This window comes from Notolepis coatsorum (genome assembly GCF_963971535.1).
Source record: "Notolepis coatsorum genome assembly, chromosome: 11".
Taxonomy (NCBI): Eukaryota; Metazoa; Chordata; class Actinopteri; order Aulopiformes; family Paralepididae; genus Notolepis; species Notolepis coatsorum.
The window spans coordinates 5,039,743-5,065,134 of NC_140175.1; positions in this window are offsets into that span (position 1 = coordinate 5,039,743).

Genomic DNA, 25,392 nt, shown 5'->3' on the forward strand with positions numbered 1-25,392 from the left:
GAGTTTCTCTCTCATCAGCATACATAATTTAATACACACAAACCCATGCATATCTGTTCTTCCATCCACTGATTGGTAATAGCGCAGACCACACACTTTAATTTTATTTACTCTGGAAGCCTGAAGGGCTTGAAGCCATCTGTAACAATGTTGATCCATCTGTCTGTCTGTAGCCTATGTATGTCTGTATGTCTGTATGTCTGTAGACCAATCGGAAGGTATTTCACTGACATCACATTCTGAACAGTCCAATCAGAGCTGATTGATTTCACTGACGTCACAGGTCACGTATACAACATATCCGACCATATTATACAGTCAGCAGAGCAAGCCACTTTGCTCGGCCAATACAATAATTCATGGAATTAAATGGGATAAAAAAAACGTTTTGATTGATTGATTGAAAACTTTATTAACAGATAGAGATAAGAGATAGAGATAAGAGATAGATATAGATAGAGATAGAGATAAGAGATATGATCTCGGGGCCAAACTCCAAATCCAAGAGCATCTTTTCAAAGCCAATTCTGGCTAGCCTCTTTTTATAGTCGGAGAGCCTGCGCAGGGTCGGTACCAAGCTCAGCATGTAATGTTAGTAGTCTCCATCCACCTCCCTGTCTATTGTTGACAACAGACTCTCCTGATAGTGTGTAAGTGGCTGTGTGCCCTTTCTGGGTCTTTTTAATGGAACCGAGGTAGAGGTCAATGGAACCAAGGTAGAGGTCAATGGAACCGAGGTAGAGGTCGATGGAGGGTGTTCCTCCTCTGGGGGAGGTGCTGGGCCTGCTGCCTCCTCTTCGCATTCCTCAACCTGTAAAGAAAAGATAATATTTTAAGTTTACCTGAGTTTTACCCATATGGGAAATAGTCCAGCGGTAATACACTAGGGTATGTTTTAAACACTTGCTACACTACCTCTCTTTGGGGCGACGTCATTGGCCTCAGCAGGGCCATGACCTCACTGGACACCTCTGCATCCTCTCCTCCCTGAAAAAATAGGTTCGATGTTGTGGCCCTCTCCTTGCAGTGCGGTGCCAGGAACCCCATGATGGCCATATACTTCCACCTCTTGTGGGTAGTGGCCCCTGCTCCACTTCGTTTCTGCTCCTTCTCCTGCTTCCTCTCCTTCAAATACTTGTCCCTTAGGTACTTCCATTTTCTTTTGCACTCCTCAACTGTTGATATAATAAGACAAAAATATCTTACTTAAGGCGAGACACTACAGGTGAATAGGGTAAACAATTTAACTAATAGATATCACAATGAAACTTCCCCAGTTGATTACTTATATTAAGACAAGACTTTTTTGTATTACAAGTTTTCTGAAATTGTATGTTTAAATATGCAGATGAGGCATGATCTACTTAAATATGCACTAATTTGCATATAATTCCAGGACAGAAATCTGAACATTGGATAAAGCCATTTTCAAAATTATAGTTTCATTTTGTTGACATATTAGAGCCAAAGGTTATTACAGAGGGGATTTTCGATATCTCTTTTTATCACTCCATAAATCAGAAAATACTCCATTCAGTCCATTTTTATGGTAAAATTCCATATTTCGCCATGTTTTTAGGAATAAAATGTGATATAAATCAGGGTATGAATGCGATATCAACAAACCCTTCTGTAAATACCTTCAGAACATAGATATGAATAGAACTGGAAGGTTTGTTGTATGTGAGTGCTACTGAAGTGGAGATTTCTGGCTCAGAGTATGAGGAAAAACTCTTAAACTCATTTTTGGGAAAACGCCTTCAAAGTTTTGTATTGTAAAATGCCATACTTTTTTTTTAAACACATATTTACAAACACAATACCTAATCAAACCATTAGTAATAGACAACCTAAACACATGCCTGATAACTGAATAATAATAATAATAATAATAATAATAATAATAATAATAATGTTGTTATTGAACTGAACAGAACTACACACAGGCTACAAAGAGTGTAGTACAGTGTAGTACCCCCTATTAGGCAAAAAATATTTGAATAGATATCACTATGAAACTTTCCCAGTTTGTTATGTACATATAAACTAAGAAAAAGGATATTGCAAGTTTTCTGAATTTTATGTTTATATATGCAAATGAGGCACTTCCCCATTAAATATGTGCACATTTATGGATGCAATAAGGCAAAATGAAGTAAAATAAACAACTAAATGTGTGTTGTTGACGTTTTATTGTCACTAGTTTCATAGAAGACATGTTTAGGAAGCAAAATATAACAATCTCAAAATCAACAAAAAAAGTATATTTGCCTATTCACCTGGGGTGTCTCGCCTTAAATAAACAATTTGAGGTGTTCAACCAGTCATATACATAAAGGACACTTGTCAGAGCTTTACTTTTATCAATAACAAAATGTTTATGACACAATAACTAATGTCCAAAATGTCAGTTAGAACCTTGAAATCATGGTACCACTAACGTTATTGAACTGGCAGTTAAAACTCAGCTAGCTAGTTAACATAACTACAAGGTAAACAGCAAACCAGTTAATGGTGGCAAAGAGGGTCCTGGGGTTTTGAGAGTTACGGATGAGGTCTGAGAAGTATGCAGCTCTTGCTGCTTTAACTGCTAATACGAGTCTGATACGAGTGTCTCTAAGCATCTGGAGTCTATCATTTTTCCACTTACGCTCTGCTCTCCTGTACTCTCTCCTCTGGGCTCTGGTGGTGTCATTTAGCCATGGCTGGCCTTTAGACTTTGTTTGTTTTTTTAGTCTAAGGGGGGCTACTGAGTCCAGAATGGCGAGGCAGGTGGAATTAAACAGGGATGTGAGTTCATCTATGTTAAGGTGGGAGGGAGAGGCTTCAATAGTACAGATCTTAGGGGCAGCTAGGAAGGCGGAGGAAAACGTAATGGTTGTTAAGGGGTTAATGCTGCGGGAGGGACGCCCAGGGGAGGGGGATTTGGCTGGGGGGAGAGAGAGAGAGGAGGTGAAAATTACGGCATAGAGATCAGAGGAGCATGCTGTGACGTACATGGGTACGTGGGTTGGTCATTACCATTATTACTGTATTTATGACACCATCTGAACATCAGGTTAGTATATTTAATGTGTTATGTTTTGTATGTGATGTGTGTGTGTCTGTGCATGATGGCTAATGCTGTCTCTTCTTCTCTTCCTGCCAGGTGCCGCCCGTCCCTACACTGAAGAGTGCTGATTGCCTAATGAGTGACAGCTGATGGCAATCACCTCGAGAGGGGCGGGTGGACAAATACCTGACAGCACACACACATTGGGGCGCCTCATTCTGTCAATTGCCAGTGACCAGAGTGGAGTGAGGTTGCCATTGTTTTCCACTGTTGTGTGGGATATATTTATTGTTGGCCACTTTGGATTCATCCTACACTGTGAGCTATATGGTTAGAGTGGTGATTCATCCTACACTCTAAGTATTAGGGTTAAAGTGGTGTTCATCCTACACTGTGAGCTGCATGGTTAGAGTGGTGTTTCTTTGTTTATCCAGGTGAGCTTGTACCTTTAAGTATATATATGTAGATATTGTTGGCCTTTTTAGATTCATCCTACACTGTGAGCTACATGGTTAGAGTGGTGATTCATCCTACACTCTAAACATTGGGGTTAAAGTGGTGTTCATCCTACACTGTGAGCTACATGGTTAGAGTGGTGTTTCTTTGTATAGCCCTAATTATCTTATTGCTGGGTGGTTCCCAGATTGCCAACCACGTGGCATGTGGTTGTGTGTTTAGTATTTGACTTGTTTATTATTATACTTACCTTGTTTGTTCTCCCCTTACCCTTCTCCCTGTTTGTTAATTGTTTGTGGGTTGTTTTTTTCCCTTTGTTGCCTATTTAAATATCAGTGGAGGTTTCAATCCCTACCCTATACAATAAATATAATTTACTATTTTTGGAACAACGTCTTGTGTTTATTATTACCTACCTGCCCGGGACTGTTTTGAAAGCATTTACTGAGAGAGGCTGTTTTTGCTCATGTGCAGCCGGCTCCAGTTATTATTCTGTGTGGTCCTTAGACCTTTGTACATGACACATGCATTTTCATCAATATTCATATTTGACACTGATAAATCATGGGTTAAAACTAAGTCAAGCGTATGGCCAAGTTTGTGGGTGGATTGAGGTAAATTATGATGAACTACAAAGAAATTACACTATTACACACTATTACACTATTACACACTATTACACACTATTACCCTATTACACTAACTTAAAAAAAACTTTTCAGAGGTTTTAACATTTTTCGGAGTTTTTGAAATTTTTTGGATTTTTCCGAGTTTTATAAAATTTTCCGACTTTTCCGAGTTTTTGAAATTTTTCTGACTTTTCAGTTTTTGAAATTTTTCTGACTTCCGAGTTTTTGAAATTTTTCTGATTCGGATTTTTCCGAGTTTTTGAAATGTTCTGACTTTTCCGAGTTTTTTAAATGTTTCGTATTTTTCCGAGTTTAAAATTTTTTTCTGACTTTTCCGAGTTTTTGAAATGTTTCTGACTTTTCCGAGTTTTTGAAATTTTACGGACTTTTACGAGTTTGTGAAATTTTTTGGGACTAAGGGGGTGTGGCCTAAGGGGGCGTGGTCTAATGATCGGGGGAGTGGTCAACATCGACCAATGAAAGAGGATATCCCTACCGAGTACAATGGCACAACCCGCAAGTCTCTACGACAAACGGTTCAAGAGATACACTGAGGGGTGTGGCCTAAGGGGGCGTGGTCTAATGATCGGGGGAGTGGTCAACATTGACCAATGAAAGAGGATATCCCTACCGAGTACAATGGCACAACCCGCAAGTCTCTACGACAAACGGTTCAAGAGATACACTGAGGGGGTGTGGCCTAAGGGGGCGTGGTCTAAGGATCGGGGGAGTGGTCAACATCGACCAATGAAAGGTGGTCAACATCGACCAATGAAAGAGGATATCCCTACTGAGTACAATGACACAACCCGCAAGACAGAGGGCGCTGTCAAGCAATTCATTACTGCAACACAGAGGGTAACTTAAGGGTTAAGTCGATGAGGTCATTGGCAGGTCAGCTGAGCCTCACAGCTGTTAGGCTGAACCAATCATGAGCTATGAGCCACACAGGTGATGCAATCACGAATCACTTTGCATTTTCACTTTGATTATATAGTATAGTATATTTGATAGTATTGTATATTATATGGTAACTCAGTTACGTCTATTCTGCATCGAACATTGTACATATGTCTATACTGAACACTGACCTCATTTTTTTTAACTTCTAATTTACATACTATACTATGTTATTTTATTTCATATTTCTTATCTTGTCTTGCACAGTCTCTGTAGCGTAACAGTAAGAAGCATTTTGTATAAAAGTATTCTGTACTTCTGTATGACAACTATTAAAGAAACTTGAAACTTGAATGTATTCCAATGGGGCAGATGCATGACTGCATTGTCACGTTGATTAAAAGCAAACTATAAGAGATGAAGCATTGTGAAGCGCACATGAGCACTTCAAGAAGTAGGCGAAGGGTTATGGTGATCAGGTGAGATAGAAATGTCCAATTCCATTTATTTTTCTTTTGTGAGCAAGCTGACAGCCGTGTCATCGTTTTGATGTGTTTTTTTTTTCTACGTCCAAAATTGAGATCACTCTCGCAATTTACCCAAGGTAGTGGAAAAAAAATTATTCCAGCTGCCGCACTCTAACTTGCAATGCATTTCCAATGGGACTAAAATGTTCCTGTTTAAAGTCGATTCGTAGCCAAACGGTGCAGTGAAACTTTCCGAGTTTGAATAGCGCTGTTGCCATAGGCAACGCTCTGGCAAGAGTAGTGTTTGCAAAATCGGTGGAATAAAGAATAAATAAAAATAAAAATAGTATAGATTACTATAGTGTGGGTGGCAACCTGGCTTCGCCAGGTCACCCACACTAATGAATAAATTAGCTATCAGCCCCACCTGGTGATCAGGGGCGGTACCAAGACTTGCATGATTTTCTTATACATTTTAGACATGATTTAGTAACAATTTATCTTTTACATTTGACATTTTTTAGAAAAAGATTTTTTAGAGAAATATATATATATTAAACACAGTATTAGACATGATTTATTGCATCTATAGACAGCAGTGTGTAAAGTACTTTCTTTTGGACCCGGTCCAGGTCCTAGCCACTGAAAACAAAAAGGAAAAAACAAAGTAACCCAGAATGAACACTCTATTTATTGACTGTCTCCCTCTATTGTTTATTTACAAATAAGGCCTAATGTCAAAGTCCTCATTGAGTCCTGTTGGTGCCATAGTTTTGAGGTAATGGATCCACCACACTTCTCTCCTCAGTAGGAGATTATCTATATCTCCCCCTCGTCTTGGAAGATGCACTCTCTCTATTCCAAGGTATCTTAATGATGAGACATTGTGGTGTGCCTTTTTGAAATGTAAAGCTACTGGGCTTTTTTCATCCCCATTCCGTATCGTACTCCTGTGTTCAGCAATACGTGTTTTTAAAGCACGTGTTGTCTTACCGACATGCTTTACCACATGGGCACTTGAGCATATAGATTACATTGGTAGTTTTACATGTTATTTTGCCTCATTTTTATCTCTTTCCCAGTTGATGGGTGATAGAAAAAAAGTGCACTTTTCTGTAAAGTGACACTGAGCACACAAACCACAACGTCTGTTTCCATCTGGCAGGTCATCTAAAAAAGTTTTTTTTTAAGAGGCAGGTCTGATTTGACCACAATGTCTCTGATGTTATGTGCTCTCCTGTATACTAGTCTAGGGAGGATCTGAAAAGATTTATCCAATGTTGGATCAGAACTGAGATGCCAATGTTTTTTTTATAGTTTGCTTAAAAAGGTTGCCTAGAGGTGAGTATTGTGTAACACACTGTAGGTTGTGCAGAGGTAGTTTTGTTTCTTGTAGATTGTAAGCAATCTTCTTGGGTTTCATGGCCTACTTTCAAAGCTGCTTTTTCTACAATGTCCTGTGTGTACCCTCTGGTTTTAAACATAGTTTTTAAAGTATCTGTCTGTTCCTGAAAAAACTCATCTGTACTACAGATCCTGTAGAACTGGCTGATAGGTAAATTTTTTTTTTATCTCCAACCACGATGAAAGCAGCCTCTGGGTGTTTACCTGCTTTGTTGCTGATTGTTCTGGCGTGGAGTCTCCTCGCCCAGCCATGTCTCCGTCAAACATATGATGTTGCAGTCCCTCGTTTCTTGTTGGAATGATATCCTTGCTCTTAGCTCGCACAGTTTATTATCCAGAGAGTGTACATTGGCAAGCAGAATGCTGGGAGGCGGGGGGCTATTGGCTCGCTTTCTCAGTCTCACCAGGAGGCCGGCTCTGCATCCCCGCTTTCTGCGTCTCTTTGACCTCGGCAGCACTGCGTTGAACGGGTCTGCTGCAGTTTGTATGAACAACGGATCTTTGTGTAAAAACTCCAGTTTTGGACTCGTCAAATCTTGTATGTCCAGTAGTGCCTCTCTTGTCATATCTATAAATGCTGGTCACCTTTTGTGTAAAAAGTAGGGATGTTCGATATTGGCTTTTTTTTTTACCAATATCCGATATACCGATATTGTCCAACTCTTAATTTCCGATACCGATTATCGTTGTATTAAAGGAAAACACCAACATTTTGGGAAATTAGCTTAGTTGCCATCTACCCTGGAGTTAGACAAGAAGATACATACCTTTTTCTTCTCTGTGCATGCAGTAGGAGTAGGAAGACGTTGGGAACTAGGCTAATGGAGGAACCTACTTCCAGTGACTGACGCTAAGCTAGGCTAACGGTGCACGTCTTCCTACTCCTACTGCATGCACAGAGAAGAAAAAGGTATGTATCTTCTTGTCTAACTCCAGGGTAGATGGCAAATAAGCTAATTTCCAAAAATGTTGGAGTTTTCCTTAACACAACATTATGCATACTTTTGACAATAAATAAAATAAGAATTTGTTCTTACTTGCTTGCCTGGGTAAATAAAGGTTAAATAAATGTTAAAAAAATTAAATATACCGATAATATCCGATATTACATTTGAATGCCGATAATATCGAACATCCCTAGTAAAAACATTACTAAAAAACAACATCATAACTAAAAGAGTTGCTAGGTCGATAAGGAGCGCACAACACATCTTACTTACTTATGTGGCGCCATCTTACATACTGTCCAATGGAGAATGAACAGTCACCTCATGCTATGTGTCCAATGGAGAATGAACAGTCACCTCATGCTATGTGTCCAGTGGAGAATGAACATTTACATTTACATTTAGTCATTTAGCTGACGCTTTTATCCAAAGCGACTTACAAGTTCTGTACGACAAGACAGCAAGAAGGGTACAACTCTTATCAGCTGAGTAACAATGTTCATCAAGTGTTGCGTGTTACAGTGTGGGTTAGTTTATTAGGACAAGTGCATGACAGTAAGGTTAGTCAGGGTTAGATTTTTTTCTTTTCTTTTTTTCTTTTTTAATCATTTCAGATAATGGTTGAAGAAGTGAGTCTTTAGTCGACGGCGAAAGATTGGACGGGATTCGGCTGTCCTAACTGGGATGGGTAGTTCATTCCACCATTGTGGGGCAAGGACCGAGAATAGGCGGCTTCTCTTTGATGACCCTCCGGGAGCTTGGATAGGAGTAGGTCTGAGGCGGCCAGAAGATGCAGAGCGTAGGGGTCTTGAGGGTGTGTAGTTAGAGACCATTGACCGGAGGTAGGCGGGAGCGGTTCCCTTTGCCGCGCGGTATGCTAGGTCGAGGGCCTTGAAGCGGATACGTGCAGCAATGGGGAGCCAGTGCAGGTCCCTAAGAAGTGGGGTGACATGGGCCGACTTCGGTAGGTTTGAGATCAGGCGGGCCGCTGCGTTTTGAATGAGTTGAAGAGGCTTGGTGGCAGTGGCCGGGAGGCCAGCTAGCAGTGCGTTGCAGTAGTCGAGGCGGGAGATGACTGTTGATTGGACGAGGAGTTGGGTGGCTTCTTTTGTCAGGAAGGGGCGTATCCTTCTGACGTTGCTCAGGAGGAATCTGCAGGTTCTGGTTGTCGCTGCGATGTGAGCAGAGAAGTTCAACTGGTCGTCGAGGACAACACCAAGGTTCTTGGCGGTCGGGGACGCGGTCACAGCTGCATTCTCGACTGTGATGGAGAGGTCGGTCAGGGGGGAGGATTTGGCCGGCAGGTGGAGCAATTCTGTTTTGCTTAGGTTCAGTTTGAGGTGGTTGGTCGTCATCCAGGCGGAGATGTCAGACAGACAGGCCGAGATCCGCTCAGAGACGTGGATATCTGAGGGAGGGAAGGAGAGGAAGAGTTGAGTATCATCGGCATAACAATGATATGAGAAGCCATGAGACGTGATAATGTTACCCAGTGATTTAGTGTAGAGGGAGAAGAGAAGGGGTCCTAGGACCGAGCCCTGGGGGACACCCGTCCGGAGGGGGCAGGTGGCCGACAGAGTCCCTCTCCATGACACTTGGTAGGAGCGGTCGTTGAGGTATGATGTCAGCCATGTCAGCGCAGATCCAGCCACTCCCATTCCTGCGAGGGCCGCGAGGAGGATCTGATGGTTGACTGTGTCAAAGGCTGCAGATAGATCTAGGAGAATCAGGACGGAGGAGAGGCTTTTCGCTTTTGCTAAGTGAAGTGCCTCTGTGACCGCAATGAGGGCCGTTTCTGTGGAGTGGCCAGTCCGGAAGCCAGACTGATTGGGGTCTAGGAGGTCATTCTGTAAGAGATAAGCAGTAAGTTGGTTGGATACAGCACGTTCAAGTGTTTTAGAAAGAAAGGAGAGAAGAGAGACAGGACGATAGTTGGCTATGACGGTGGGGTTCAGGGTTGGTTTTTTTATGAGGGGCGTGACTCTGGCTTGTTTTAGGGAGGTGGGGACCACCCCCGAGTTGAGTGAGGAGTTGATGGTTGCAGTTAGGAATGGGAGGATGTCCGGTGCTATGGTCTGGAGGAGTGGGGAGGGTGGTCCATGGTCCAGCTGGCATGTAGTCGGACGGTTCGACGTTACCAGTGTCAGGGTCTCGGCTTCTGTAATGGGAGAGAAAGATGACGGAGTGAAGGATGAGGTTCTCGATTCAGCGTTTGGAATGGGTGGGGGTTGGGAGAAGGAGCTGCGGATGTTCTCCACTTTTTCCTCAAAGAAGATCGCAAAGTCTTCGGCAGAAAAAGATGAGGGGGGAGGGGGTGGGGGGGGGGAGTGAGGAGGGAGGACATGGTAGCATGCAGTTTGCGAAGATTCTTGGCAGAGGCCTCGATCCTATGGTGAAAGAAAGAAGCTTTGGCATTAGTAATGGTTTTGGAGAATGTTAACAAGAGGTTGTGATATGTGTCGATGTCAGCAGTGAGGCGTGACTTTCTATACTTCCTCTCAGCCGCTCTCAGGACCTGTCTTTGTTCTCTCACTGCATCCGTCAGCCATAGACTGGTTGGGGAACAGTCACATCATGCTCTCTGTCCAGTGGAGAATGAACCTCTGTAATTTCACTGTAAGGCACGGTTCCTCAGGTCTTAAAGCATAAATCTATACATGGCCTTAGACTGCTTTATTTGAATGTTTCTTTCTCTCTGTTCCCCAGATCCATCCCCTGTCCTGCTGCCCAGCAACCAATAGAGACATGGAGGAATTAAGACGTCATTCCTGTGACCAGTGTGGGAAGAGCTTCAAGACAAAGTCAGATCTTAAAATACACCACATGGTACACACAGGAGAGAAACCTTACTGCTGTGACCAGTGTGGGAAGAGCTTCAAGACAAAGAAATATCTTAAAATACACCACATGGTACACACAGGAGAGAAACCTTACTGCTGTGACCAGTGTGGGAAGACCTTCAAGATAAAGGCAGAGCTTAAACGTCACCACATGGTACACACAGGAGAGAGACCTTACTGTTGTGACCAGTGTGACATGAGCTTCATAACAAAGGCAGAGCTTAAACAACACCACATGGTACACACAGGAGAGAAACCTTACTGCTGTGACCAGTGTGACATGAGCTTCAAGAGAAAGGAAAACCTAAAAAAACACCACATTGTACACACAGGAGAGAAACCTTACTGCTGTGACCAGTGTGACATGAGCTTCAAGAGAAAGGAAAACCTAAAAAAACACCACATTGTACACATAGGAGAGAAACCTTACTGCTGTGACCAGTGTGACATGAGCTTCAAGACAAAGACTCATCTTAAAACGCACCACATGGTACACACAGGAGAGAGACCTTACTGCTGTGACCAGTGTGACATGAGCTTCAAGACAAAGACTCATCTTAAAACGCACCACATGGTACACACAGGAGAGAAACCACCTTACTGCTGTGACCAGTGTGGGAAGACCTTCAAGACAAAGGCAGAGCTTAAACGTCACCACATGGTACACACAGGAGAGAAACCTTACTGCTGTGACCAGTGTGACATGAGCTTCATAACAAAGGCAGAGCTTAAACGTCACCACGTGGTACACACAGGAGAGAGACCTTACTGCTGTGACCAGTGTGACATGAGCTTCAAGACAAAGACTCATCTTAAAACGCACCACATGGTACACACAGGAGAGAGACCTTACTGTTGTGACCAGTGTGACATGAGCTTCAAGACAAAGACGGAGCTTAAAAGTCACCACATGGTACACACAGGAGAGAAACCTTACTGCTGTGACCAGTGTGGCATGAGCTTCAAGACAAAGGCACATCTTAAACTACACCACATGGTACACACAGGAGAGAGACCTTACTGCTGTGACCAGTGTGGGAAGAGCTTCAAGAGAAAGGCACAACTTAAACACCACAGGCGGCGGAGGCAGCCATGCAAGGTGCCAACCTGCTTAACGGGAGCAGTTAGGGGTTATGTGTCTTGCTCAAGGACACTTCGACACACTGCCCAGGATGAGCTGGAATCGAACCAGGAACCTTCTGATTACCAGACGGCCGCTCTACCTCCTGAGCCACTGTTTATGCAGGTGATTATATCACTGTAATGATGTGTTTTGATCTAAATCAAGATCCGTGGTCCGAGGTATTAAGAATAGAAATCGGAATGCTAATATTGAGATGAATATCCGAATGATTAGGAGACAATTCCTAAAGTTCAATAAGGTTGTCTATTATAATATGGATCCATACAGTTTGTGAAATAAAAATGCTCTTTCATTAGTAAAAGAGTGGGGAAGAAGGGTGGCGAAGAGGAGAGGATAAAGAGCAGAGGATATGAGACAGTAACACAGTAACAGTGTACATGTTTTATATCTCTCACAAAGACAGTCATATTACTTGATACAACATGTAAATTCTGATGTGTAAGTTCTCATGATGCATCTACTGTGTCTCGACTGTCTATTAGTCCATAAGGTACATCTCCCTTCACTGATTATATATCATACACCGTTTACATTATAGTGTCAGAAGCAGATACTGAGCAGAGACAGGAGCCATAGAGTGACTGAGAACATTGTGTACAGAATATGTTCATGTACAGATGTGTGAATAATTTTTCCTCCTTACATTCACATTGTAGGAGTCATACAGTAGCATATTTACCAACTGAAGTTAAATATGACTATTCTCTATATTTAGTAACTGAAGTTAAATATGACTTCTCTATATTTACTAACTGATGTTAAATATGACTATTCTTTATATTTACTAAATGAGGTTAAATATGACTATTTATATTTACTAACTGAAGTTATATCTGACTATTCTCTAGTATATATAGATGTTGAGTAGTCTCCTATGATATATCACATTCACACTCCAAGTGAGTTTGATTAACTTCAAAACTGCAAATATACCCTACCTGCAGTATTTTAGCCTGGTATCACCCTCAGTACCTGCAGTATTTTAGCCTGGTATCACCCTCAGTACCTGCAGTATTTTAGCCTGGTATCACCTTCAGTACCTGCAGTATTTTAGCCTGGTATCACCCTCGGTACCTGCAGTATTTTTGCCTGGTATCACCCTCAGTACCTGCAGTATTTTAACCTGGTATCACCCTCAGTACTGGCATCAGTATCTGTGTATCCACATCAGTATGCATGGGACACATGAATCAGAGATATGAGCCTATAACGTACTGAATCTTCTAAACATGCACTCTTTAACTCTTCACAGTGTGAAAGTACGGTCAAGACTGAAGCTTCACTTAAAGAGCAAGGGTTGGAACATGAAGATCTGCAACGTGAACAATCCATAGATCAAGACTCCACCTCAAAACTCGCAGCGGTGTCTCCCTCCACTGACATAGAGGTGTTCGACTCTCTAGACGGGTTCCTAAAGGCCAAGAACATCAATTATGCGCACTGTCCCATTTTCTCTGGCCCAGAGGAGGAGGACGGCGACATTCAGACCGGGGATCAGAACCCGAGGCCACAGATGACACCTTCATGTGAAACTGAGCCTGAACATGATGGGGAGCTAAGTACCTCTGAAACTGAACACAGTTCTGATTACGCAACATCTTCACCAAAATATCACTATTTAACGCTGTCCAAAAGGTTTTCCAAAAAGCTTCCGAAAAGCTTTAGAAGAGCTCCCTCCAAGTCCGATTGTAAGGAGGAAGAAGGCGAGGACACGTCGGACGTATCGCAGAGTCATCCGTTACCCAAGTCTGACTCCATACGTCAAGGTTGAAAGAAAGTATTACTGCTTGACCTTACTCCTAGAACCCACCTCACCCCTGCCCACTTTGACAACCTAGGATGGCTTAGAGTAGACGACAGAGTACAGCAACTTGCAATGGGCCTGGTCTACAAGATACACTACACGACCAAGGTACCCATGTACATGTCAAAATACTTCCCAAAGGTCAGTGAATACCACGATCACAACACCAGAGGGAGCTCCACAAATCATGTTAAACCCAGATTCGGCTCAAACAAGGGTCTAAACACGTTTTGCAATTATGCCACATCAATGTGGAACGCCCTACCCAAAGTTGTAAAGGAATGTGGATCACTACCCACTTTCAAAACCACTCTCAAGGGACACCTACGGGAGACTGCAATTCGAAACTGGCCCCTGTAAATGTCCTAACCCAACCCCCTCCAATGTACAGTAAATTACCAAGTATGGTTTTGTCAATATTCCAATGTACAGTTTTGCTTGTACATCTGTATGCCGTGTATGTCTCTTTTGATATTTTTATTGGTTTTTTAAAAGATTTTTCACATACAGTTACTTACATTACAAAACACACATTGGGACAGAAGGGGGGGGGGGGGGGGGGTTCCTCCAGTTCATCTATGCCGTCATGCCAGCAAAAACAGATCAAAAAGAAAAACAAGCAAAAAAAAGGAAATCTAACCCAGACAGGCACTGCACAGTACTGCACTTGCCTCGAGCCCATTCACATGTAGGCATACATGTATATACATATGCCGTGTATGTCATATATGTTATGATGAATTGAAAATGGGGGACCCTGATGTAAACAAGACGAAAGTCTTTCTCTGGTCTGCATCCCCTTAACAATTGTATGTATTGAGCTGTACTGTACTGTACCCATTCTGCAATCTGTTAATAAAGTTTTCAATCAATCAATATTTAACAGATTGCAGAATGGGTACAATACAGTACAGCTCAATACACACAATTGTTAACACTTTCAGTGCCCAGCAGGGGGCGCTCATTTAGTGCTTGAATGCCCAGCACCACTCCAATGTTAACGTTAATATCGCCTAATCTATGTTTTAAATTATGGCTATGTGTCTAATCTGCCCGTCGCATTATCAATGACCCATTTCCAGTCAACATTGTCGAAGCGGATTATTTTTTTATCGATTCATTTCAGTTTGATATAATTTTGAAAAGCCCTCATTTTCACGGAAAAAAGAAGAGATTCCATGATAATCACCCTTTACTGTAATATTCTAGAACGTTCTCATTTTTCGGCCTATTTATGAATCGTTTTCAAATAAACGATTGGTTGTCTCTCAGCGACCTGCACTGCTCTCACCTGGGCAGTGTAGCGCATAATGTTTATATATATCTATGGTGTAGCGGGGCTCCGTCGTCTCGAGTCTATTACACTAGTAAGTAACTTACACTCATGCTCGCACACACACATACACACACACGTACGCTCTCTCACGTACGCTCTCCGCTCTCATTCCAACTCCGCTTCTCATGCTCACACACACACACACGCACGCACGCACGTCCACACACACACAAGCGAAAAAAGCACTACTAAGTTTGTAATCTTCACTCGTATTGCACATTATGCGAGTAAATGATTTTTCCTGTTCGCACACATATTTTTAGGGGCAAATGCGAGTGAAATGCTCGCACTGTAGAGCATATAATAGTTATATATATAATTAGTAAACTGTCTGGGGCATTTTTTGCCCCCCTTAACTGATTTTCGAGGGCATTTGGTAAATTTGAGGGCATTTTGCCCCAAGCCCCCCTTAATTTCGAACCCTTCTTCAGAGTGAGATGATGTGTTGAACTAGTTTCAGTGTGACGTCACTAAGGGGGCTTTCTCACTGCCATTCGGGGTCGAATCAGCTCCGCTCTGTCCTTGGGTGCGAACTTCCCCCCTCCCTCTCCCCCCTCTAGTTTGCGTACACACTGCAGTCTTGGTGCGCTCCGGGTTTTGTTTACGGTTTGCGTTTTGAGCGTGTAAGCTGCCGTAAGCGATGATGTCACGCTCTAACGTCAACACAGGAAGAGTTTAACACACGGTGGTGGAAACTGGATGCTTATAAAGAAACAAATAACCAATAAATATGAAGTTATATTTGAATCTCTGTTGTCAAGCCTCGTCAATATAACCCACCCCCTTTTCTTACGAATGGAACTGGTGTCGTGGAGTCCGCTTTGAGCGTTTTCCAGGGTTAACGCTAACGCTAGTTAGCTTAGCCTATTTATTACTAGTTAGCAGCTAACATTAGCCCATCGCTCGCGTCAATTATATTGCATGTCATTGATCTACCGGTCGATCACGGCCGACTGGTTGGGCACCACAGAAATAAATACATTCGAACAAGAAACCAATGTATAGTAGACATAGCAATGGCAAAAGAATTTCCAGGCCTAATGCGAGCCAGGGAAGTCTTGTGCTTGTAACGTGGCTTCATGTTTTCATCCACTGAGCCGTGAGGCTCAACATGCTTGTTTGGTTGAGGTCTGAACTCGCCAAATTGCCCATAAATATAGTTTTTGTGGGTATTGTCCAGTTGTTGCTGTATGTTTTTATCTGCCCAAAATTCAAGCAAGCATGCACCACGCCCCTCGCTCCCACTGGCGCACACCCGAAACCTATTCCAGCGGTCCAGGTTTGGAGCGAATCAGCGTCCCCGGTGACGGGGGGGGGGAGCGTTCTCAGTAGGACGATCACACCCTATTTTGATGCGATCGCGCTGTGATTCGACCCCGAATGGTTAGTGAGAATGCCCCCTAAATGCTTCAGAGTGACATGATGTGTTGATCTAGTCTCAGTGTGATTTCACTAAATGGTTCAGAGGAGAAGAAGTGGATAAAAAGAAATATATATATATATTAGGGGTGGAATGGTATGCATTCGAACCGTACACCGTTCGGCACAACCTCCCCGGTTCGGGGCATGTGTGTATTGTTCGGTTCACGGGATGAGCAAAAAATAAAATCTTCATTTGGCACGGAGCCGGGAGAGGTGGTGCAGTGGGTGCTCAGCTGGCAGCAGGTGCTAGTCAGTTTGTGGAAAGGCAAGCGCAATATATTATAAATCAATCTTCATTACGACTTTAAAAACATAGCCATTAACATTACATAGGCCTACACACATCATAACGTTAACGTTAGGGATGCCCCGATCACGTTTTTTGCCACCGATCACTGATCGTCTTGAGCCATATCGGCCGATACCGATCCGATAGTTTTTGATTAAAAATTAAATTTTTTAATTTATTTATATAATTTTTTTTAATTTTTTTTAATTAAATATATATATTATATAATTAGACTTGTACTTGTATTATCTGCGAGACATCGCCACCACGCAACAAGTCAAAATGCTTGCTATCTGCAAACAGCTCCACTGTCTGTGTGTACCCGAGTAGCCTCCAGCTACGGCCAGGATTCTCCGGCGCTGCAGCTGGACCCTAGTATTGGTATAAATCACATTCAGCAAGCCCTCAGCTCGAATACGCATCGAATCAATGTTATAAGACATTGATATCAGGGGCGGCTACGTGGTGCAGTGGGCAAGGCGCTCACCACGAATACTGGAGACGCTGGGTTCGCCTGTTCGAGCCCAGCGCTCCACATTGCTTTCAGTTTAGCTGGTCGTCCGTACTAATACACATTGGCAGTATTAGGGGGTGGGAAACTGATGGGTGGGGATCGGGCATTGTGGACAGCGACTCCTACAGGTCGGTTGGTGCGCCTGCGCAGTAGAATCAGGAAGCGATGGGGGCGGTGCCCCTCCAAAGCGCAGACCCCTGGCGCTGAAAGATCGCGCCGCGCAGGTGAAAAAATGCGACTGCTGTTACCTCGAGTATCGGAGGGGACTCGTGCTATGTATGACTTAGTCCACATTGCAGCCGGCTTGTGGGAGGCAAGAAACAGCGTTAGAGACAGGGGAGGGTTGAATTGGATGATACGAAATTGGGATGGGAGAAAAAATTGAAAATGTGAGAAAAAGTGGATAAAAAATAAAAATAAAAAACATTGATATCAGGAGCTATCTGTAGCTACTGCTAGCCGGCTAGATAACGTTAAGACAACTCCTCAGTGAACTATTTAGTTTAGAGCTAACGTGAGCTAACGTGAGCTACCGAGTCAATGGAGGTAACTTATCATGCACTCGACTATTGCTGGAGCATTTGTTGATATCAGCAGCTATCGGTAGCTAGCCAGCTAGATAACGTTAAACAATGCCTCATGTAGTCACTGGGTAATTTAGTTTAAACAGTAACGTTAGCTCGGTAGGTACTGGTAGCCAATGTTAGCTCACGTCGCATCATGCACCAGACTATAGCAGACTGCGAGGCTCTTGTTTACATGAGTGCGGGAGGGGCTGGGGAGGAGGAGGCGCCGTACGCTGCTTAGCTCTGTGTGTCTGAGAGAGAAGTCAGCAGTGACTGTGAGATCTCCGCTAAGAATTGGATCATGTTTTTCGATCGGTTTTGACAATCGGCGAAAATAAAGCATTATCACCGATTGCATATATATATATTTTTTTTTAAAGGTTTATTTTTTGGCGTTTTATCGCTTTATTTCTACTGGGCAGTCCAGTAGAGAGAGACAGAGGAGAAATGGGAGACAGAGTGGGGGGAAGACATTCGGCAAATAACGACGGGTTCGGGAATCGGCGCCCTCCGATCACATATTTATACTGATTATCGGCCGATAACGATCGGTGGCCGATCGATCGGGGCATCCCTAGTTAACGTTAGCATGGTTTGTACAACACAACGTTAGCCTGGTAGCCCGCCAGCTAATACAGCCAACCTGAAATGTTACTGTAGCTACTAGCTTGCAGAGGAGAAAATGGGAGTCTGAGAGGCGGGGTGTTGAAAGACAATAATAGGCGTTTATTCAACATCCAAGAAGGCTAACATACAACTGTGTTTACTAACTCCAACCGGGACTATTAACGCTTTTCCACTGCATGTTATCAACTAGGGCTGGGCGATATAACGATAACGATAATTATCGTGATATATTTTAATAATCGATAGAGAGAAAAAAATATCAAAAAAATATATATCGAATACATTTTTTTTGTGTGACCTGCAACAGGGCAGTTTTAAAACCTGAGACCAAAAGCATGTTTTAGGTCCGGTAAAATACGACACTGATCGGTACAAAAACATGTTTTAGGTTCGGTAAAATAGACATAGAATAGACCTTACCTTAGCCAGAAGGGACTCTAAAAAGAATAATCCCAGTGATCCCATCACGATCGCGATTACTCGTGTATATGTGTATATGGGAAACAATAGGTTTGAGGTGAGAAAATCTCAGAGCGATCGCTCTGTCCTGATTCCCTCTGAGGGGGAGGAGTACTTGCAGTGTGTGTGCGTGCTAAAATGGCCCCACAATAAACTATCCCAGTTCAAACGGTAGGCAATAGTGCCACCTGGCGAGATTCGATCGTCATTGCAATTCCAACATAGGCAGCTGTGCCAGGGAGACCCAGGGAGCTCCGGCCGAGTGTTTAGAACCGGGATCAAAGGAAAAAGATCTAAGGATTGTTGTGGCAATTGAAATTCGTCTTAAACCTTGGTATGTGCATGAAATAATATGGCATCAGGATACAGAGTCTTCACAGTCAAAAAGTGATTTATTATTATATTCTGCAGAATACAATGGTGACAAGTCCGAGGCAGAGCACGCAAAATGCTCTACCCGGAGTTGGACAATGAACAAACATTTTTATGCAGCTTATATAGGAGGAAAAGGGGCAAAGGATGACATGACGGTGTATCATCCAATAAGATACATGATAGTGTTATAATTTTTTTTAATTTTTTTTTTGATGTGTGATGTTTGGGTGATGTTTACACAAGGGGGAATACAGGGGGGGGGGGTACAAGTGGGCCATGTCATCTTGAGGACATGATGACATAAAGGTAGGGGACATGATAACACAAAGGTGGGGGTAGACGGAAGTGTACAGGAGTTGGGGCCAGTCAGCTAGTGCAAACAGTGGCTGTTTGCATAAGCGAACCTGTGAACTTGTTTTGGTACAGACACAGGGAGTTTCTGCTCTGAAATGAAATGCATGATAAATGTAATATCATACATGATAAATGTAATATCATAAATAAATAATTTTCCCCCACAGGATCAAAACCCGAGAAAATTCGTGTTTGGCGCTCACCGGTTGGTGACGAAACCAGACTTTTCTCTGGTTTGGCGGGCAAAGAGTTAAGAGTGTAGTGTGAAATAGTGGCCTGACCCTTTGTTAATTCAAAAGCAATGGTTACAACAAATTACATTTAAATGATTGTATGCCCTTCTTTCTAGACTCCATGGCCGTACAGCTGTTTATCTGTGAAGAGGAGGTTCCCCCTGAGCAGCAGGAGAGGAGCCCCAGTCTGGTCCAGGAGGAGTCAGAGCCCCTACAGATTAAAGAGGAACAGGAGGAACTCTGGATCAGTCAGGAGGGAGAGCAGCTTCCTGTCTCTGTGAAGAGTGAACATGATGAAGAGAAACCTCAGTCCTCACAGCTCAGCCAAACCCAGGACACAGAGCCCCTCCAGATTAAAGAGGAACAGGAGGAACTGTGTCAAGATCTAGAGGAGGCTGATGGCTCCAAGATGACCTTACAACCTATGAAATGTGAAAATGAAGGTGAGAACACTCTGTCCTCACAACTCAGCCAAAACCGGGACCCAGAGCAGATTAAAGATGAACTAGATCAAGGGCTGGAAGAAGCTAAGATCACGGTAGACCCAGTGAAATGTGAAGATGGTCAAGAGAACGCTCTGTCCTTCCAGCCTCTTCAAACCCAAAGGGAGAAAAACAGAGAAGCATACTCTTTACCCAGCACCTCAACTGAACACATGAAAACAGAACCTGAAGGAGAGGACTGTGGAGTAGCAGAACTAGCCAGTAACTTAGATCCAGCTGGTGATTTAGAACCAACTAGAGATAGCCAGCCTCTCTCTTCAGACTGTTCTCTAACTGAGACTGATGACAGTGATGATGACAGTTCTGGAGCTGAGACTGATGACTGTGATGAATGGAAGGAGAGTGGAGGGCCAGGTTTGATGGCAGTAAAACAAAAGAAGACACAGAAAATACAAACGTTGTCTAACAGGCCTGGGTTCAGCAAGAAGAGAGATCTGAAGATACACATGAAAAATCATACCGGAGTGAAACTATTTAGTTGTTCAGTTTGTGGGAAAGGGTTCAATGATAAAGGAAATATGAAGAACCACACTAGTATAACTCATAATGGCGAGAAGCTATTTATTTGTTCAGTTTGTGGGAAAGGGTTCAATGATAAATCAAATATGAAGAAACACACTAGAATTCATACAGGAGAGAAACCATTTAGCTGTTCAGTTTGTGGGAAAGTGTTCAGTAGGAAGGGAACTCTGAATACACACATGATGACTCATACTGGAGAGAAACCATTTAGCTGTTCAGTTTGTGGGAAAGGGTTCAATAATAAAGGAAATCTGAAGACACACATGAGAACTCATACAGGAAAGAAACCATTTAGCTGTTCAGTTTGTGGGAAAGGGTGCAATGATAAATCAAATATGAAGAAACACACTAGAATTCATACAGGAAAGAAACCATTTAGTTGTTCCGTTTAAGCTGAGAGTAGACTTGAAAAGAATAAAGAGAATCGGTCCCCAAACACAGTTTGCAGTATATTAAATAGAAACCCCATGTACTTTTTTAGAAGAAGAACACACACATGCGAGATGGGCGACACACGGGAACACTCACACATGGACTGATGAAATGTCTCTCTGCAGTTTTCCCATCCCGTCGTCCTTCCCCCCCCCAAGGGCAGCCGGGAGCAGATAAGGGCTGTGGCGTGGGCCGCGCCCGGGGACCAATCCAAGTGCTCCTGTCCATCTTCGTCAGGGACGCGACAGTGTTAGCGATCTGTTCTGCATGTTTTTCCTTTGGGTTTATCTTATCTCGAGGGGAAACCCTTGCGAGCACGGGGAGAACATGCAAACTCCACACAGAAAGGCCCGGGAGATACCCCACCTGGGTACCTGGCAACGCGGCAACCTGGTCCCCAAGCGGGAATCGAACCCAGGACCTTCTAGCTGTGAGGCGACAGTGTTAACCACTACACAAGTAGTATACACAATAGGAACCCCATGTACTTATACTAAGTAGTATACCCAATAGGAATCCTTAGGACTTATTTTTGTTTTGTGACTTATTTCCGTTTATCTTCATTCATATCAAACACAAAGGTTCTGTACCTCCTTTTTTTATTTAGTCAATAAAATGTATCGCATGTGCTTGTTTTGACTCATTCATTATCAGTGTTATAATAAAAAATGCTGTGTAGCCAACTAGCCATTAGGACATGCTATTTTACTTAAGTTAAAAGTAGAATACTCAGATTTTTTCAAATGTATTATTTTGGCACAAACCCGGTGCCATTTAGCTCCATTGTATCGGAGTGACAGCGGACATCTCTACTGCAGATATGTCGTGCCCTAGTGGGCTTCACTCATAAGTAGTTCAAGGTAGCAGTCAGAAGACTGAGGTGTGACAGCAACAGTGTATTCCTTCAATAACTGGTGGCGCCAGAGAGCATCTGACAAAACCTCAGAGCCTGTTTCACCACAGAACTGGTGGGTCACGTGCTTGAAGCTCTGATCCCTAGGAAGACTTCAGTGTTCAATGTTGGAAGATGGACACATCACATTGGACCTGGACTTCAATTTAAAAAAAAAATGGACTTCCATCATGTTATTACTGTATATATTATATATTATGTTGTATGTATCAATGTTGTAGAATGTGGCTGCAATATTATCATTCATTGATAATTGTTCCACGGTAACAATTAGGGATTGGAAATGTAGCAGCCAGAATAGTGATTTTGTGTTCATGAAGTTTTTATATTCATTTATTCTCATTTACACTAATCTAATTTGATTTGATATAAATAAATAAGCACCTGAGGAAGCAGATAGCGAAACGCGTTGTGCAACAATAAAAAAGCAAAAACCAGTCCTGAGGAGTGTGCGGTCCCTTCTTTCCCTTGAAGGTATTCTCCTTTTAGTTTTTTTTATAAATAAATAAGTGTACACGTTTGATTAGAAGTGTATATACATAGCACAAGTCCCCTCCGGTACTTGAGGTAACGGCAGTCGCATGTTTTCACCTGCGCAGCTCGATCTCTCAGTGGCGAGGAGTAACGCGTGGGAGGCGTGTAGCGTGCGGTCAGCAAAATATGACTTCCCCGTTCACCCCCTCATCATTTTCATACCTGAAACCTGCCGGTGAACAGCTGACTTTTACTACCACTACCACACCACGTGACCCCTTTGTGAATGGCGTAACCATAACAACCCATGTTGTCTATACCTGTCACCGACACCTAAGGAGAGCCATTTTTTTAAGTGGTAGGAAGGCCGACTTTGGCCAATTTATCCTAAATCCCGATAGATTGCCAAAGTCATCAATCAACTTGAGAAGATGAGGCATTGAGGTGGTAGGGTTTCCCATGAACAATATTACGTCGTCCGCATATAAACTAATATGATGTTGTGTGCCCTTGATTGAGATTGGTTCTATGGATTGGGATTGTCTTATATACTGTGCTAAATGATAAAGCGAATAGTCCGGGAGTAAGAGGGCAACCCTGTCTGGCGGAGCGCGATACCGGAAAAAATCCGGAGGTAATTATACCTGTTGTGATCATGGCCGATGGGTCTTTGTATACTACTTTTATCATATCAATGAATCCGTTTCCTAACCCCATCCTTTCTAGTACTGCCCATAAATAAGACCATTCCAACCTATCAAAGGCTTTCATCACATCCAGGGACAGCATTGCTATAGGTGGGTTGACGTCCTTGCTGGCACATGTAGTAACCGTCTTATATTATCCGTGATCAAGCGGCCTCTTATGAAGCCAGTCTGATCCGGATGAACTAAAGTTGTCATATGCTTTTGAAGTCTGATGGCTAATACCTTGGAATAAAGCTTGATATCGGTTCCGAGGAGACTCAAGGGTCTGTAACTACCGCAATCGGTGGGGTCTTTGTCTTTTTTTAGGAGGACAGTTATAAGTGCAATATTGTCAATCTTATTGAAATTCCCCTCCTTGATTGAGTATAAAATCATATTAAGTAATAGGGGTCCAATTACATCCCAGGCATGAGAGGTACAATTCTGGTGGGATACCGTCCCTTCCAGGAGCCTTACCCATTTTCATTTCAGATATAGCCTCCCTGAGTTCCTCTAGTGTGATGGGTGTTTCTAATTGTTTAGCGTCTTCCTCTGATAGTTTAGGTAGGTTAATTTTATTAAGATATATATCCATTTTGTTTTGATCAAAGGCCATTTCTGATTTGTACAAGTCGGAGTAAAACTTTTTGAATGTCTTTTATTGGGGTCTGTAACCAGTCCTTGCTGGGCCTTAATGGTAGCGATATCTGCAAATGTTGCGTTGGCTCGTATCTGCATAGCTAGTAGGTGACTTGGTTTAGAACCATGAAAGTAATAATGTTGTCTTGTGTTACGTATTAGAAATTCAGATTGTTGTCTTAAAATGGTGTTAATCTCTTTTTTTAACACATCGATTTGAGATTCCAATCGATCCGAGTAGTTGTATTGTAAAGAGGGAAATAACGAAGAGTAAAGCGTTTCCAGCTCTGCCAGTTTTGAGCAACGATTCTTGCGTAGTTTGGAAGAAAAGGTATCTGTGAAAGTCTTGATAAATCCCTTTACCGACATCCATAATATTCTGGGGTCCTGCATCGATTCCGCATTTTCCCGCAGGAATTCAACAAGTGCTTCTTTGAATTGTGTAGTGAATTCATTGTTTTTCAGCAATTTCGAGTTAAATCGCCATCTTGGGGCCCGGGATGACAGTATACCAAATGATCCTTTTAGTAGTAAATAGCAGTGATCTGATAATGCATTGGGAACCATTTCCACCTCATAATTATCAAATAGTCTAGGGGATGCAAAAACATAATCTATCCTGGAGAATGTCTTGTGTCTTAAAGATTGACAGGAGTACTTTCGGGTCATTGGGTTTAGTGATCGCCATAGGTCATTTACACCTGTATTCTTAGACCAATCCTTTAGTGCATTAGATGCTCTTTTCTGCTCATTGGAAATAGTGGGATAAGATTTATCCATCCCGTGATCCCAAATGGCATTAAAATCCTCGCCTATTATAAATGAGTATTCAGGAAGGTCTAACATTTTTCTAGTGAGTGTAGCGTAGAAGTTAGCCTCGTAAAGATTTGGAGAGCCATCTATGTTCAATTATATCAGTTGTTGAAGAAACCACGTGTTACGTTCCCCCAGTGAAACTCCTCGCTGTCAGGTGAAAAGAAGCGGCTGGCGACTCCACATGTATCACAGAGGAGGCATGTATAGTTCTACACCCTCCCCAGGCCGACAGTGGGGCAATGCACGCAACGACCAGGAAGGGAATAGGCATAACTGACTAATTTGGGATGGGTGAAAAATACAGAAAGCCCAAAAATAAATAGAATACATTTTTTTTTATAATGATGGCATTCCAAGGAATTGGCCATATATAGCGAACATTAATAAATACTTAACCTAGGCAGTCAGGTGGCGTAGCGGAGATTGCGTTCGTCACCAATGCCGGAGACGCTGGATTCGCCTGTTCGAATCCAGCTCCCGGCGTTGTCACCAGCTTGGCTGGCCGTTCACACTAATACAATTGGCAGTATTAGAGGGTGGGAAAGCTGGCGGGGTGGGTCCGGGTCGTTGTAAACAGCGACTCCTACAG